Consider the following 9,439-nt stretch of genomic DNA (forward strand, 5'->3'; position numbering starts at 1 on the left):
TAGATCAAGCAGTTTAGAACACCGTCTGCCACCCAGACTAAATACACCTGGACGTGATGCGATTCTTCACACTCGCTCTCGTTCCGCCGTACATGAGGCACAATTGGTTTAAAATGCTTTTTAGGAGCACCGTGCACACAGATATACAGGTTGATAATAAATCTGATACCCGGTGCTGTTTATCCTGCCAGACAGGGCAATGCAAAGCTGTAAAACAGATTGAGGTTTAACTACACTTCATTGTTATCCGGTACGGGACTGTGAGAAAAGCAGCGTTCAGCGTGTTTAGTCCTGAGCCAGAGCACAGTTTATGTTTCAAGTTAATGAACTTTCTGGAATGATGACGATTATAGGAAATGTCAAATAATTATGGGGCTGATATTATCGTTTATTAAGCAGATGGAACGCAGAAGCATTAATAACTTTATAATCATCATGATTTTTTTATAAATAGAGTTTACAAATAGGATTACATTATTATTTTTAATACAAAACTTCTCATCTGTGATATGTATAAAATACATATATTTTATAAAATACATATAAAATTCCAAGTCTCACGGGAATTCATAACTATTTTACATGTGGGTTAATTTGTACAATTTTACGTTAGGAGGTGCTTCAGTGTTCATTTTTTTTCTCGAATAATCGCACATTTCATTCACTTAGTAGGACTAGGTGTTATAATCCCAATATTTCTGCACAGTTTAATTGCCCAAAGGGACATTTCCCGCGCTTTATGCCTGACAGGGGAGCAGTCAAGAATATGGATAGAGGGAAAGAGGTCTGAGGCTTTACTGGGTTGGTCAAGTAGGCATCCTCTGTGTTTTTGGGGATAGCTGAGTTTAAAATACATAATATATTTATACTTACCTTTCCTCATGACTGAGACGCCTCACTCAGTTGCATTTACAGATTTGGCAGACGCTTTTAACTACTTACATTGCATTTTACTATATGTTTGTTTCTGAGTATGTTCAATTCCTGTGATTGAACCCATGACCTTGGTGTTGCTAGCCCCATGCTCTAACCACTGAGCTACCCACTAACAAGTGATCTATAGTAAAACCTAAAATCTAATACTCAAACTGTCTTAAAACAATATTACACTATATGGATTATTGACATATGCAGTGGGACCCATCTAAACCAGAGCCGCTGAAAAACAGAGTCGCGACACACTTTGATCTTGCCGTCACGTGGTTTATGGAGCTCTCAATAGTTCCAAACTGAATGGGTTTAACCGGGAGAGACATTGGAAGCAGCTGTATTTGCAACACATTGCACTAAATAACAACACAATGTATGCACTGATTACTATATGTTGATTAAATGTATAATAACATTTTGTCTGATGAGTGTTAGAGAGACAGTATTAATCAGTTTGTGTGTTTAATTTGTGTGTTAAAAGAATGCATAATGTGCAATAAATTAACAGTATGCATGCAATTATCTGTTTCTTATGCTTCTATGATCATCAGTACATACAAATGTTAAATTATGTTAATAAAAATTCACAAGTAATTTATCAATAAATAATCAATGATTGCAAGTAAATGCACCACAAAGAACGCTGAAAATTAACAAGACAAAACATTTCAGTCAGTAAGAGATAAAAAGATTTTATTATATAATTTATACAGGGAGAGGGTAGATAACATTTTGTTTAATGAGCAGTCTTTATAGAAAACCATTCAACCACACATAAAGACACATGGAAAAGCCATTTTTTTAGGAAAACAATATTTTGTTTCAAAAACATCTTTATAGACCGTTTTATAAGACGCGCACGGGCCTGACTGCCAGTTTACTTCCATTTGTGTTTGGCTAGTGTTTAATAATATAACTATTTATATGCTATTTAATTTATGTTAATATTAATTTTTATTATTATTTTACTGTAGAATAATTATATTAAATAAACAATTTGTTGAATTTTGTTGTATGTTCATTTTATTAAAAAACAATTTGTTGAATGGGTCCTGTAATTCGGTCGCATTTAAACAAACCGTATGGTACATTGACATCTAGTGGTTGAGCTTGGTATCGCAGTCTAAATTCAAAATATTGGAGAGACGAGTTTAGCCACGCAACGGTTCGTCTTGGTTTCATTTGATTGTTATCAGAAATAATCTACAGGCACCCTCTTGTTTGTGAATGTGTACCGGAAGTTCAGTTGGGGTCACAATAGTGTGTATGCGCAGTAACGTGCTGTTAAGATGAAATCTTCTATAATAAAACACCAGCTTTACAGAGATGTATTTCATCACCTTAGCAGCGAATGTGTTTGGAAAACAGTGAAATGAATGGGCTTCAATGCAATGTTTGGAACTATAGAGCCCTCCACGACACGAGTTAATTCCGCATTCCATTCTTCCAACGGACGTCTATGCGACTGTCGCAACTCTGTTTTTCAACGGCTCTGATCTAAACTATCTGAACCTGCAGTTTGCTAGTTCTGTTATGCATGCAGCTTTTATGACATCATAGTACTTGAAAACTGCATATTCATACTTACCATCGACCTAAACTATACTGTAAACTTTCTCTTACTTTTTTTATTCTAATACATTTTATGTTCAATTTAGTTCAAACATAAAGTCATGACTACAAAATGCATTGCATTATAAATATGAATAGAAATGTTATGCATCCACTACCCACAGGCATAAAATGCATAACGGAAAGGCATTTCCGAAAACACTCACGTATGACACATGACAATATGATAATATTTACAGTTGGCAAACGTGTCTCGCTTTGAGATCTCACAGGGAACAAACAGACGAGAGGTGATCACATGTTAATGGGCCGTGTGAATGCAGCATGGAGGATGGGATCGGGCATGGCAAGGACCCTTGCCGGACATCCACTGTCAACACCTCAGAGCCTTTCCATGCCACCCCGCAACATTGGTCAACTCAGTTTTGGGCTCAGATCTTAAAACGTACACTCTTTTCTTTCTGCTGTAAATAAACGTTCTTTTTATAAAATCAAATTCAACCGAATACTAAATATAAATTGAAAGATGTTTCCATTGTCCCAAATAAAAAGATAGGACGTACTAGATGAGTTCACCTAAAACTGCAATGTTAGTATGATTTTCTCACACTTGCGTCATTCTAAACACACAACGATATAATCTAACATTATTATCTTACATAGAATTACATTGATGTGTCTTAACAGATATGAACACAGCCATATCGTTTCCCTCTGTACCAAGGCTGAACTCATTTCTGACCGGCTCTGTTGGGACAGCGGTTGGTGAAGGTCCACGACCACAGCCCCTCCACATCTCTCATCATTAGGACCCGATCGCCTCTCTCCTCACATTGTTCCCTCTCCAGGCAGAACACGCTCCCATTTTCCAAGCCCGATGCCAGCGGCCAGACCCCCCACCCTGAGGTTGGCACCGTGCCCGCATTAAGTGCAGAACAGGCTGGATGGCGCCACACTTAATGTTTCACAAGCCTGTAGGAGTCAGGATTACCCTCCGCAGTTCTTTAAAGCCTGTGATGCGGGATGCTTTTTTTGCACGAGGGCACAGCTTGTTACGAGACGCGGGTCTGGAGAACGGATCGAGATCTTGAGGGATACACCTGCACCTGGCGTGGGCATGAAGTGACCAATAAAAACAGGAACTTAGAAATGTTCCCAGACATCCGATCTAACCGTGGGCTCGTTGCGTTTACATTTTCAAACTGCTTCGGAAATGATAATAAAATCTAGTTTGAGGGCCTTTGAAAGCGGGGATTGGGTCGGGCAGCCCCTTTAGATGAGAAGCTCAACATGTTGTTATATGAGAAATGACGGGACTGTGATACAATCCGAATGGCGCTGTGACAGTAAGCATGGTAGTTCTGCCAAAACTCCCCCCTCTCTCCCGTCCCGGGTCTCTTACACTTGCGTGTTCAACACAAGACGTAATCACGTTATTTCCTTTCAACTTTTCCTCCACTATCTGTACATTTTTGTTTTGAAAAAGAAACCACTCCTATTTCACCTCTTGGAACCTCAGTGTTGTCTCTAGGGTCCAGGACTTGTCCGACATTGTCTCCAGACCTCTGTTGCTGTGTTTGACCAAGGCCAGGAAAGATTTGGCAGACGTTGCAGGTGCTGATAGGACAAGGTCCGTAATGCTGCACACACACGCCAACGTTTTTAATAATGGCGCCAGCGGGAGGTTTCCAGAGGGGAACTGACATTGTGGATGACGAGACGTTTTATCTTACCAAACAGACTAAAGTTATTGTTTTATACTTGACTAATCAACTTTAGATAAATGAAAAAACACCTTTTTAGATAAAAACAAACAAAAATCAGTTATTAAGCAAGCACATAGAGATCCGTATCTGTCTGCCTACCTCACAATGGTAAGCTTATAATAATGATTTGCAGTTTGAGCTGTCGGCTTGGACTTCACAGGAAATGTCAGTTTGACGTCAATTGACTTCGCACTACAGTACGTAAAGATAAACATGTAAGCTTACCTGCAATGTCATGTTTCAAACAGAGTTACAGATTCCAGCTTTAGGTTAATGATGATATTGATTACGAATTCTTGTTTCTGCAAAAAAGTGCATAAATGTATAAACGTCATGCATTCTGAATACATTAAATAATGTTTTCTGAATTTCTGCACCTGAACGATCATTTTTTGTTTTATGTGTGTCAAGTGAATTTACCTACGTTTTCTTTGGATCATATGCCTCATAAATCATCTGAAGCGTGCTCCTACAAATAAATAATAAAAACAAATATTAATACAAATGTATTTATTAATTTCAATTAATAATTTATTAATACAAATTTATTAGTGCAAAAAAATGTGTCTTTTGTATAAATGATGTTATAACTCGGAGAAAGATATTTGTGACAAGACCACAGAACCAGTCATACGTAACACGGGTATATTTATAGCAAGAGCCAACGATACATTGTATGAGCCAAAATGATCTATTGGGATATTGCCAAAAATCATTAGGATATTAAGTAAACATCGTGTTCCATGAAGATATTTTGTAAATTTCCTACTGTAAATATATCAAAACTTTTGTGAGTGGATGCAGTAAAATCACCAACAAACATGGCCGGAAACACGCCTTCAGACGTCACTCGTTGCTGCCTGCTCTTTGAGAATCACCCACTCAAGTTTGGTATCTTTGTAAAGCTTAGAACTGCAGCTGTTGGGTTCATCTACTCTCCACAACGTCATCACATCAGCAGACCTGCCAACCTGTACGCATTTTGACCTCAAATTACTCAGGTCCGATTTGTCACTATAAACTACGCAAAAACCTGGTGACGCTCCTGCGCACGCAGTCAAATCAAACAGCAAAAGCAGAGTTCGATTAATCATAGCGCTGGATTCATTCTTGACGTGAGAGAGCAACACAAAATCCGAGATGATGGTAGAGAGAAGCAGCGCATTCTGTTGACCATGCCGCAGCTGACTCGCAATTGAATGGTACAAAACAGCATTTCCAAGCATCTTTTTTGATTGGACATATAAACATGAATGTGCACAGTTCAACTGTAAATATGCACATAGTTTGTTATTCAGACAGAAGCTTTGTACTGCATGATACAAATAATAATAAAGTAATAAAGCCAAAATCACAGCATATAGCCGCTATTTATGTGTCGTCATCCAGAGCCAGTTATTTATAGTTTTATGGTAATTTTGATTAGAAGGTGACCAGTGTTTCTTTTAAAATACTCTGTCAGATGAAGCTTTAATGATGTTCTGCGCAGAAGGGCAAAGTCACCGAGCTGTGAGACAAATCAGTCAAGAACAAGTGCCACTGCAAGTAGAGATGATGAATGATGCAAAAAATGACATCTCAACAACTGAAGTCAGATTATTCACACATTCGCACTAATGATTCATAAATGCAAATATGTTTTTCTTTGAAGGAGTTATTCTGAAAACATGTGACTGCATTGTTTTATTCCAATTTTAACCAATTTATATGTTGAAAAATGTGAGAATATATGGACCCCATCAAACCCTGTGTCCCATCCCGTCACACCCCGATGTGTACTCAAAAATTTCAAGGTTGGCCGGTCTGCATCAGTAAGCCAATAGAGAGCGTAAAAACAAACCTGTTTCTTCTTTGCAACTGCCTGCTACAGCGCCTCTGATGGACAACTTTTAAGGTGTTTTTCTCAATATTGTGATTTCTTTTACACCCACAGATTCCAGAGTTTTAAACTCTGAATATTGTCATATCCTAACAAACCATACATCAATGGAAAGCTTATTTATTCAGCTTTCATGTGATGTTTAAATCTCAATTTCAAAAAAACACATTTGGGTTATAATACAATAAATACATTAAATATCATCACATGTCAGCTTTGAATTAGATCAGATTATTTCTAATGACCAAATAGTTATAAACACCCTCTGTAGATTTTTTTAGCGTATAGACCCGAAAACCCTCATTCGCTATTGTAAGGTTCACCCTGCATGCTTGTGTAACCCAAGCTAGCCGTATTACAGGGGTCCCAACACCTCGCGTCAGGAGGGCAACTGCATATCTGGTTATAAACACCAAGGTGGTTGCTTAGCTGTTCACACCGAGCACATTCCAGCGCTTTTGTCACAGCCACGCTTCAGATTAGCATTAAATTATTTGGGCAGTAACTGAGTCACGTGGACGCATAGAGGGCGATAGCAGGAACTCGGGGAATTAAGATGTTAAAAGTATATGATTTACGTGATCATGAATGGAAAGACAATTAGTCTTGCTATCTGCGTGCTTTATTAAGGTACAATAGTGTGGTGCTGCTATAAATATGTTTCAGAGTAGAATCACTGATTTTATGTTTTAAAAAAAATGAGAAAATTAAATTGGTAATTGAGCTGCCTTAAAATAAAAAAGATGTTTATGTGTTTGATGAAATACGTCTTGAACTTTAATACACACACACACAAACACACACAAAATGTGAACATATGCTGTTGAGACCGGGACGATTTACTCCAGTGAATACTAAACTAATTGGTGAATGTGTTGTCTAATTTAATTTTTAACATATCCAAATTCCTTCACTTTAAACCTGAATGATTAACACATTAAATAATATAGTAAATAGTGTCAATTTAATTTTCTAAAAATAAAATGGACTAATTACTACTAATTTGAAATTACTTTTCTTCATTTAAAGGTGCTGTGTGTCATTTTTGGGAGGATCTATTTGCAATTTAATATCCATAACTATGTGTTCAGAGGTGTATAAAGACCTTACATAATAAAGCGTTATGTTTTTGTTACCTTAGAATAAGATATTTCTACATACACCACGGGTCTCCTTACCTGGAATTCTCCATGTTGTTTCTACAGTAGCCCTAAACAGACAAACTGCTCTACAGAACACGTCTCGTAAATATGTTATCTCATTCAGCAAAGAAGCAAAATCATGATGACAACTTTGTCCAGTTTACTTTATTTAATTTTTAATTCAACACACTTTTTTACAATTTTAATTAAATCAATTGACTTCAGTAATTATTTGTGTTGTGTTAAAGTAGCAATGCTGAAACTGTGCAGAGGATTTCCAGTTCCCAGAATGCTTTGCATGTTAAAATAAAGTGTTATTTTATGTATTTTCAGTAATAAGAAAGACTTGTAAAATGAAATAGTCCACTAATCACCGAAGAATCCTGAAAAGCACTTTTTTACCATTTAAAAATATATAATTTTCTGTAACAATTTTATGGCAGACGAATAAAAGTGTCTGCCAATGAATAAATGTAAATGTAATGTAAAAGAGTCTACAGATGTTTCATGTTAAGTATGCAGTTTTATTCTGTATAGTCTCTAAAGATTCATTTGTAAATAATGTAAAACCAAGAAAATAACACTATACTGTGGGGGTGCGGGATAAATTTGATTCTTAGATGCATCGTGATGCGGACGTGGACGATTCTGAATCGATTCTCTAAAAAAACGATTTTCTAAATGTTAAATATTTGACGGCGTGCAAATAAGAGACAACGAAGATGGCGGAGAAAGAAATCCGACCGGCTCAGTTTACATTAAAAGCACATGGAAGCATTTTGGTTTCTATGAAGCTGAAGGTAAAATGGCCTCGACAAGACCCACATATGCAATGTGTCAAGCTAAACTAACATATTTTGGAAACACGACAAACATGATAAACTATATTAAAGTCATAACAGGGCTCGACATTAAAGCTTGTCTGGGACAAGTGAATGTTTTGTATGGGCGAGTGAGAGAGAATTTTACGTGCCCGACCGGACAAGTAACTTGAAAAAAAAACAACAGTACGACATATATGTAGAATAATAAGAATATGTTCATTAGACCCATACCCAAAATGTGACCTCTGCATTTAATCCATCCAGAGAGTAGTGAACACACGCACAGCAAGTGGTGAACACACGTACACCCGGAGCAGTGGGCAGCTATCACTGCAGCGCCCGGGGAGCTATACCCTACTATACTGTCACATGACTGTCAACACGTATCAAATGCTATCAAAGACCTTCACCTCAGCTTTGTCAAAGTGCAGATAACAGGATCAAGCTCTCTTCCATCTATGCGATAAGTGACAGCCAGTAAACAAGCCGGGGAGAGGAGCGATATTCCCACCTCACTAATGACTGTAAATTAGTGTCATTAGCAAGAAGTGCCTTCTGTTTCACACTATCCCTTCTGCATGTGGTGTCCATTTAGCATCAGTGTGTTAATGCTGGAATTAGCCTTTAAAGACTAAAGATAATGGCCATATCTAAAGACTACAGTGCATATTCAAATAGTATAAAAAGGGCAAACATTTCAAGGAAAAACTCAGGTAACAGTTGATCTATCTCAAGATAAAGTAAATGACTGTTTCGACACCATTCATCACATTCCAATGGCAAACAGTTTAGACACTCAAAGGTGTGAAAATGCCACTGGTAACAGCGCACATTCCTACCATCACCAAAGACTACATATGGGCCACCCTGCATCTCAAACCCCTCCACCATTTGCATGTGACAAAAAATGTTGCAAAATGGACCACCAAGACAAAAGCAACAAAGCGGAGGTGACGGCAGCTAACTGCAACAGAGACGCCACCCCGACCCATCTCTACCTCACTGTTGGCCTCCAGTAGCTAAATTTGGCAGAAGTCGCTGTGTCTTCAGGCTGGTTTTCACACCTGCCATCTTGTCACCATCCAGGTCCCAAATTCTGAGCTCACGTTTTAATGTCCTGTTGTGGCAGGGCAGCGTCTCTGTGTGTGTTCCCCAGGACGCTCTCCATGGGATGCAAGCTAACACAGAGAGATCAAAGACGGGACGCTAGGAAAATATTGAGGTGCTGTGATCTTGGTCGGGCTGTTGAAGGGTGGACGGTGGCCCAACTGGAGGGCCACAGGGATATCAAAACCTAAAGAGAGCTCTGTAATGTTGGCTCAAATT

General features: G+C 38.1%; 1 long non-coding RNA gene across 2 annotated transcripts in view; it reads right to left on the reverse strand.

The window, feature by feature from the left end:
- The window catches only part of LOC130552248 (uncharacterized), a 32,429-nt gene extending 23,249 nt beyond the window's left edge, over positions 1-9,180 (reverse strand). The window contains exons 1-3 of one of the 2 annotated variants that reach the window (XR_008962700.1): positions 9,112-9,180; positions 4,693-4,737; positions 4,494-4,570 (exon numbers count right to left, since the gene is read on the reverse strand). This is a non-coding gene — a long non-coding RNA (uncharacterized LOC130552248). Of the gene's footprint in view, positions 1-4,493; positions 4,571-4,692; positions 4,738-8,344; positions 8,459-9,111 lie in introns of those variants that run through there. The other variant, XR_008962699.1, reaches the window with a different exon arrangement.
- Between the last annotated feature and the right edge of the window lie 259 nt (positions 9,181-9,439).

Source organism: Triplophysa rosa, linkage group LG3 (assembly GCF_024868665.1).
Source record: "Triplophysa rosa linkage group LG3, Trosa_1v2, whole genome shotgun sequence".
Lineage (NCBI taxonomy): Eukaryota > Metazoa > Chordata > Actinopteri > Cypriniformes > Nemacheilidae > Triplophysa > Triplophysa rosa.